The sequence below is a fragment of the Numida meleagris genome, chromosome 1 (assembly GCF_002078875.1).
Source record: "Numida meleagris isolate 19003 breed g44 Domestic line chromosome 1, NumMel1.0, whole genome shotgun sequence".
NCBI classification, from domain to species: Eukaryota; Metazoa; Chordata; class Aves; order Galliformes; family Numididae; genus Numida; species Numida meleagris.
In genome coordinates, this window is record NC_034409.1 from 100278260 (window position 1) to 100287555 (window position 9296).

At 36.3% G+C, this 9296-nt stretch overlaps 1 long non-coding RNA gene across 1 annotated transcript; it reads right to left on the minus strand.

The window, feature by feature from the left end:
• Positions 572 to 2732, minus strand: LOC110396924. Its single transcript, XR_002437370.1, has 3 exons — positions 2579 to 2732; positions 2103 to 2166; positions 572 to 734 (listed from the first exon to the last, which is right to left on the minus strand). It is a non-coding gene; the product is annotated as an uncharacterized LOC110396924 (long non-coding RNA).

Sequence of the window (9296 nt, forward strand, 5' to 3'; positions counted from 1 at the left end):
ATTTAAAATAGAAATGGCAGCAACTAAAATGAAAAGTTAGTGCATGTAAAAGTTAATCAAGTTCCCCTGCTGATTAAAGGCAAGGTCTAAATTTGCAAAAAATAGTACTAAAATTTTCTGTCTGTCTTTTACAGCAAAGTGATTTGTGCCTTTGCAAGATTTGTCAACTATTTACTTAGCTATATCTTAAATGAAGTCGAAATAAATTTTTTGTCTCTTTTCCCTTTCGTCTAACACTGATGATGTTGCAGAAACTTTACAAAGTATCTTTAGGAAATCAGGATATAGCATTATCATTCTGTACTTTTTATTGTATTTTCCAAAATGCATACTGACCAGACTCAGTAGACATATATCCGAAGACAGAAAAGTAGTTTCCAATCAGTAACAGAAGCACTCCTTTCTGTACCAGATTAACCCACAGACTCCACTTAAATGCTAGTTTAGAAAGCCGCATGGAGTTTACTTTCCCATGCATTAATTCTTAGGACAACACACTGTTTAATCCCACTCAGACTAGCAGAGTATTCCAGACACCAGAGGAAGCAGAACAAGATGCTGCTCTTGCAATCAGTTTATAGCATCACAATCTCATCCAGAGTGAAACAAAGAATTGTGAGACTTAATCTGTGAGGGAGGCTGACCTGATTCTTCTTTGGCCTCCATGTAGTTTCTCCAGCTCCTGAGACCAAATCTGGCTGAGACTCCGTGTTATTGTGGTTCTAGGGAAGCATCTGGGAAAGAAACAGAAGGTGGTGCAGAGTGATCTGAGCTATGTTCTTCTTTCATGTATAGCTCATGGAATTTCTGAAATAAAACCAAGCTGTGGATGAGTACCATCCATTAGTGGTTTCAAAATGCCTTAGGGAAGGTGATAAATCAAAACTCTACTCAGGACCATCAGCAAAGCCAGGCACTAAAATCCCTGGGTTTCCATCTAGTAATTGAGCCTCATAATTAAGTCATAATTAATCCTTCCATACCTTCCACTATGTGTCAGGCAGTAGGAAGAGGAGCTTTGGGCTCATTTACATAGCTAAGTGGAATCCTCAGATCAGTTCCTAGCAAAGTAGCACATTTCCAGGGCCAATGTGATTGTCACATAGAGAGCATTTTAACGAAAGTCCCAGAAGCAGTATGCTCACAGTAATGTGATACTGCATGTTAGCTTTTAGCAAGACTAGTTAGCTAGGCTATCGTATCACTTGGAAGCATATACATGGCTTGTAGTTCTGAGGCAAGTTTGGGTGTTAGTTTTGGCAAACCCCTGCATTCACAGCAACAGCATTTTTTTGACATCTACATGGGAAATAAACTAATCTGGGTTGGAAATGCCACCTAAAAACGTCAGGCCAAAGTTTAAGCAGGTCAAGCGTCTGAAAATAGAGGTATTCTACAAAGAAACATAGCAAATGTTGCAGTCCAGGAGAATACATAAGTTATTATAGTATTCCAAAATTTCACTTCCAAGTAGAAATGATTTATTACATGCAAATAGTAGATAGATACGTAAGGAGGTGGGGGGTAATCTTGTATGAGGAGGGATGTATTCCTGATATAACTTCATTGAGACAGAAATTTGAGCTTTATTTCTCTCTAATTAAAAAAAAAAAAAAAAAGGAAATTAATATATTGTACATGTCTGTACAATATCTGTTTCAGATAGAGGTGGAAGGGTTCCTTTTTTGGCATCCCTTTAAATTACATAGTTATAACATTTATTTGGTAATTACAGATGTAATTATAGAGTAGTAACAGTTTTTGTTACTACCAGTTACCACTAATTCCCTGTTTGTATTACTGTGAGACTAATTATGGTGTAATTACAACAGAGTTAATATTGTGCTCTGCACAGCTAATATGAAGAAATAAACAACTACAAAAATAGTCATTCCAATTATTCTTGTTGGACAGGTTATAATGAAGTCTTGACCAGAGATTTCAACAGTTTTTTACCTTATGTTAGAAGAGTGTCCTTCTAAGGAAGCAAAAGCAAGCCATTTTCAAACAATTGAAGCCTCATGCGGGTCCATGCTGGCTACAACCCAAGCTTTTCTAAGAGACCTTGAAGACTCCACTTGAAACATTAATTTGCCACATACCTCAGGCCAGGGCTGCAAGAGCTTGAAAAGCACATAGAAAGCCTTCTCAGTCAACCAGTTTGGTCTGATGAAGCAAAAAAAAAAAAAAAATAGAACAATGAAATCAACACAGGGAAGTGATGATAAATTGCAACATCTCAGGCATGATCCAAAACTATGCTGAATGTTTTTGCTGACTTTAGCTGGTGTTACTGTCCAATGATTGTAAAATATGATGTGCTAACCTTGGCTAAGGGCCAAACTCCCACCCTTCCTCGACAGGATAGGGAGAGAAAATTAGATGAAAAACATTCTAAATTGAGACAAAAACAGGGAGATCACTAACCAGTTATCATCATGGACAAAACAGACTTGAGTTGGAGGAAATTAATTTATTGCCAATTAAAGTAGGTTTGAGTAGTAAGACACAAGGACAAACTCTAAAACACCTCTCCTTCCCCTTTTCTGAGGCTGAACTTCACTCCCAACTTCTCTACCTCCTCCAGCTCTGAATGGCTCAGGAGAGCAGGAAATACGAGATGTGGCCAGTCCGTAACAGCTCCTCTCTGCTGCTCCTTCCTCTTTGCACAGTCTTCTCTGGCTCCAATGTGGATACCTCTCCTCTCAAATTTTGTCTTTTATCTTCATATTCCTAGGTATAAGGTTTCAATGACAGGACTCACATGTTGGCACTGGTACAAAAAGCACATTATCTTTGGAACATATTCTATATATCAGTGACATAGGAGACCACAAGTGTATCATTTAGAAATTAAGGGCACTTTGTCTTTACAGAACAGATTGTTTGCTGTAGCCTACAAACATAGAATCATGGAATCATAGAATCACAGAATCAGGGAATCATAGAATCACAGAATCACGGAATCATAGAATCATAGAACAGTGTGGGTAGGAAGGGACCCTTAAAGATCACTGAGTTCCAACTCCTCCCCCAGAGATGCTCAAAGCCCCATCCAATGCTTTCATTGATCTTATTTTTTTAACATGGTTTTGTAATAGGGAAAAAAAGCATGAATTAATTCTATGGAGAATTGCTTTAAATTCAGGATGATTGGTACTCAGCGCTTTCCATTTAGCATCTTACAGCTGACAGAACTGATAGAACTGGCCCTCGGGTTGGCATTAGGTCCACGAGGTATTTATCTATTTTCTGTGTTGACTCCTCTAGCAATGACAGAGGAAAATATGCATTGAGGCTTCCTGGCTGTGTTTTCAGACATCATTTCAATATTTATATTTTCATCTTTGCATAATTCATAGTAAAACTGGTTTTAGGATTAAAAGACTAAAACTAACACATTCACTGGATGCCTTTAATAGAAATATATGTTCTCCAATGATATTTAAAAATTTGTAAAAGTAATTGAAACAAAACCAGAAGACTTTCAAAAAAAAACACCACAATTGTGTCCAACATACTCACTTGGGAAGAGCAACTCATATTTGTGCATCTCTTTAGTAGATGCCAAGCTCTATGGGGTCCAAGAAAGTGCTTGTATTTGAGTGTATGTGCTTTCTCTTTCCCAAAGGCCTGATACTGACAGAATCAACATACAGTCTAACCACTCCATTAAACATTAGTCTTTCATTCCTTCCCTTTTCCTCCAGCTATTTTTCTTTGTTTATTCAAGAACTTCTTGGCGCAAATCTACAGAGGAGAGAAAAGGAGTTCATCAAAGGTTCCCCTGATTAATCTGTATCTGACTTCTTACACCTATGTGCCTAACATACCTGGGAACAGAATACATAGAACAATGCTGCTCTCTTCTGTAAGATGCCCTAAGGAGACTTCTTGGCCTTCCAACTGTGTGGAAATCTTCCCTAGGCTTCCTTTGTATCAAGTCCCTAAGATACTCCAAAAGAAAAGTAAGTACTCCAAAGAAAACACTAAATTTAAAGTTATGAATTTTAAAGCACTTAGCTACTTTTCTGATGTGTTAGGGTTCATAGAGACAGAATCTTTCCTGTCATGTATTTAAAAATTTTTGGGAGGAAAGATCAGATCACAGAATCACAGAATTGTAGGTGTTGAAAGGGACCTCTGGAGATAAATGCAAGGGTTTTTCTTCTTGCATTAGAAAGGGAATGCAAAAATACAGTTATGAGAAGACGAAGGATTGAGATTACTTCAACGTAATCTATGAAATTCTGTAGGCGGCTTGAAAATAATATTCAGATCATAAACATGTTTGCCATGATCTAATAAGCTACATAGTGCAGTTATAGTCTGCTCTTCAGAAGTACCCTATAAACCTGTGGTGCTACAAGTCTCTCCTACTTAGCTTTGTACTTGGTGAAATAAACTAAGCATATTTGCATATTGGGTCTCAGCTGATTTGTACGCTGATTTATGTTAAATAACCTACTCATTTCTCTACATCTCCCTCAAGCCTCTCCAATTTCAGGGAGAGATGGATGCAAATGAGATTTTAGGAAAAAAAAAATGTTCCCCAAAACCACCATTCATCTAGCAAAGTGTTTCAGGTTCCTCTTGGTGATTCATGTATACAAAATTTCAGCATTGCTAAAATAATCATCAGTTTAGGTGTTTCTCTTTTTCTCTCTATGTTAAAATTCCCACTGCTGAAAATTGTATGGAATATATTTGTTGGTGGAATTGGGATCCTCAAAAACTTGCACCAAAAAAAGAGACTGGGGAAAAAAATGAGAATGTAGCTGTTTTTTTGTCTGATAAGAAAGTAACCATGATGGGGTATACTGGGTAAATATTTATCAGTATATATTTACTGTGGATATATATTTATCCGCTGCATAGAATAATCTTTTTCATATTTCTCACAGAAATATCCCAAGTATCCACATCGAACTGCATCGACACTTCTTTCTCAGCTTCAGTCAGACTCCTATGCTACATGTCAAACACAAGACACTAAAATGCTTTGAGACAGGCACTGTATATTGCTAATCCCATCCTTTTAACTAATAACCTTGAGACTGTGACTGTAAATGCAAGATATTCCTCTTCGTTATACTGTCTAAAAGGAATGTGCTCTGAAACCCAACATTATTTCAACAAAAGCAACTGCATTTATTAAACTCTTAGACAGCAAACAAATCTGATGGAACTCTTTTGGCTTCCTTAATAGCTGGTTTACCAGCTGTTATTTTTTTCTGCTCTGTTTGCTAACATGTTTTAATAGCTAGATAGTGTATTCCAATTTCTTTTCACTATAATCTTCAAATTAGGATCAGTTTGAGAAGGTTCATTTAAATATATGCATATAGTTTCTTCTTCAGTCCAGAGCACTGATTTATGATCTGGTGTTGAAATCTTATCAGTGTTCTATGCCAGAGACAATTTGCCTTTCTACTTAGCACTACATATACTTTATTGTTAGTGGATCCATTAGCAATTTAGAAAGGTGGAAAAAAGAGAGGCGTATCAGACAGCAGATCGCCTGTGGAGCTGTCATCTATGTTATTGTTTTTACAAAAAACAATTAAATGGAAAGCATAAGAAAGAAAAGTTAAAAAGGGTTCCCCTTGAGATGTAAAAAGCTGTTTTCAGACTTATCTACAACGAGGATTATTTATACCACTCCTCACACTGAGAATCTAAATATTAGACCTATATATATTTCAAAGAGAAAGCTATGTTTGAAAAAAGACAGTATTTTTAAATTAATGATTTTTTAAACTTTACTTTGAGAAGAAATCAGAAAATCCAAATGATGATAAAAGTGGATTTTGAGAATGGTCTTTACCTGTATTTTTAAATTATTGTTTCCTAATCTTCGTCTTAGCCTGCTACAAGTAGCCTAGTGTTGCTGCATTGCTGTTATGCATCTGCCCTGCACACTGCATCCAGGGAGACTCAAGCCCTGCTCCTGTCAGCTAGATGAGCCTGAAAATAAGCACAGCCGCTGGGCATTTGTGGTGAGATCAGCAGCACATAAGCAGATACTAAAACTGCGTTGTGCAGAACATATTGCAATACTTCTCCACACATCATCCATCCCTCACAATCCAAAGCTCATTTTGTAAGGGATTTGTTTGAGGGAGCCCATGTTGTTCTTTCTGACCATTTTACTGTAATTTTTTCTTGAATGAATGTTTTCTCGAAGTTCCTGGTGCTATAGCCAGAATCATGAAAAATGAAAAGTGGTATAGGAAATGCTTTTTAAAAAGGGCAGATTATTTCTATATTTATATATTGTACATGAACTGTCTATATGTATATATATACTTGTCCTTATTTATGTTATAATCTGTTTATGTGTATTTGCATGTGATGAATTTATGATTTTTTTTTCTTTTTCTCCCTCCTTTAAGTGTTTGGATTAAAAGTGCTGCAATTAATCAAAACTTCAGTGTTTTTCAACTATATATTTAGATAAACTCTTATTTCTTCTTTAAAGGTCTTCAGCATTATCTCTATCAGTTTCCATTTTCGAAGTGTTCTAATACGTTTCAGAAGTACAAAGTATATACCAAAGGAAAGAAAAAAAGAAGCAGAACTCCATCGCCTTGATATGGCACTAATAAAAGCACAGAGCAAGTTAGCTTACCGTCAAGGTTTAGCCAAGAAGTTGTCTTAACATCAGTGAGTGACATTGTCTAAATGCCTGTGCCTACAGCACAGAATTTTCAGACACTGTCTGTGAATCTAAACCAACATAAATTGGAATCATGAGTTCGAGCGCTACCAAATAAGCTTGTGGAATTTATACTGCCCCAGAGTTATTTATTGACAGAAAGATCAGCATGTGATGTTAGGAATCCCCATAAAAATATCAGAGCAGGGTTGATCAACTATTCCCAAGCTCTTCTTCCTGGAAAAGAAAGTATTTAAAAAAAAAAAAAAAAAAAAAAAAAGGTGATCTGGAGCTGATAAGAATACAGATTGTAGAGAGATGGAACAATATGGCTACCGTACTAATCTTGTTGCCATGGTAACACCCTATTCCAGCCAACAGGTACATGAATTGAAGAGCTAATATTTTGAGAGGGATCACAACTGAAAGCTGGTTAGAAAAAACTAACACACTAGCATGAGCAGGAATTGTAACACCTCGATTCAAGCAGAGGGAATACCAGAAAGATCAGAAGATCAGCAAGTGTTCTGCAGAAGCATGGCAAGTGTGCTAAGTATGTTTTTCCATTAATGATGAATTCAGAGCAGATAATGTATAAGTAACCAGTCTTCTTATCCAATAAAATCTTAAATGATTTAAATACTTAATGTAATGAAGAAAACCTGTAATGGTTCAAAGGAGTGCTCAATAAAGTTAAAATGGAGATCCAAAGATACAAAAACAGAAAAATATAGAATTATAGTTTTCAGAGTAATGGCCTTCTTTTAAGTCTTTGGTTATGCACATTAAGATGGAGAAGACTTTTGTCATTTGATTGCAGAATGTAAGTAATAATGCTAGATTATTTGGCCTTTATCGTAACATGTCACAGGCCATCAGACAGTAAGTTCTCCTAGTTTTTATACCACAGCTTTCGATGAAATTCCAGTGAGCATACCTACCTCAAATGAAACTAAAGAAACTCTATTGTAATATAAGCATAGAAAGCAAATCGTGCAAACACAATTACATGCAGAGGGCTTGTTTTTTTTCTTGGGACTTGCTGTGAAAACCTTCCCTTCTGAATTGTCCCAAGACTTATTTCATTTGTTCCCAAGACAGTGGCTGAATGTGGTAGCACAAATATCTCTGGTCAGAACTGTGTGTCCACACCATTGCACCACTGGTCTAAATCCACCTGCTGGTGGAGGTTTCTTGCACCAGGGAATGACTATTTGACCATGGCATCCAGATAGTTCTTATCTGAGTTTGAAACACTAAGCATATTCTGTGCTCTATGATTAGAAAGTATGACTCTTCACCAAAAAAAAAGAAGGGTTTAGTTCCAAAAAATTGTGATGAGTCTTAAACATGGAAGAGACAGACAGGTGTAAAGACACCTGTCTTTGTGTCATTATTTTCTACTTCCTTGCAGAACCACTTATATTATTTGAATTCTGGATAGAAACCTTCAGCCATAGTTATGCTGATTTTCAGAATGGATTCTGGTTGCTGCTGTATCTGGCAGAGTTATCAAATTTACATTTTAAGAAAATATTATTTGCATTAAAATTTTGAAGCTGCAAGAAAAGATCTGAATTTGAAATATTTTGTGTGTTACCAGTGGGAAATCTGAGACACAAAGAAGAATTACAGCCATGCAATCCTTAATAAAAAATGAAAGTTTAGTATGAAATATACCCACAGGAAATCTTTGAGGTATTCAGTTTGCTATCTCAAAAGACAATATTCATGTGATCTTTGAAAAGTCAAAGTCTTTTTGTGAGTTTGGCATTTGTAAATGCAGATTAATTTGTACACACCTCCAGCATGATTATTTGTTCCATTAGGTCCCAACTGTCTGGAATTTTGAATTCCAATTGGATGGCATTAATTACCCTCTGTTAGGAATAGACAATATTCTAAAGGATTTACCCAATCATTTACTGGACTCCCAAATCTAATTCTCAGGCTAACAATCAAAGCAATGATATTAGCAAGTAGCCTGGTATTTCATTAGTTAAGCTGCACTTTGGAGTTTTCTATATAATTGTCAATAACTGTGAGCTAATACTAAACTCCTTGGCTGCAGCTGCAATGGGAGATGGTAAACAGGAGGGATATGTGAAAAATGAGAATGAGCCTACATCATGTCTGCTGATACTGAGTGAAATGCTTCTGTGTATAATCAATACCAGGGACAGTAATGAACCTAGGAGCAAATATTTAAGGGAATGTATAAGGGAGCAGGAGACTGAAAGTTAAAGGCTTTTAAGACTTGTAAGTTAAGAGAATGAGACTGAGTTGTAAGGTAGAGTTGTAGCAGTGAAACAGAGGAAGGTACTGTTCTCTAAACATGGGTAAAGAGATCAAAAAATCAGTCCTGTGATTAGGTAACCCCTGCTTAGCATGTGTATCACAGCAACATTCAAACCTGCCGCAGTAGAATCTAGGCCTTTAGAAAGCCTGTCACAATATCTAACCCACGCTCAATACTCATCGCATTGTTGGGGACAAAGCAGTTTCAGCTCATACCATTTTATTTTTTTTATTATTATTATTAATTAATACAAACTTTGCTACTGATTCAGGTATTTAGAAACAAAGAATGCAAACAAATAAGCCTGTCCTTATAGAAACACTTTTCCCCTCTCTTTAC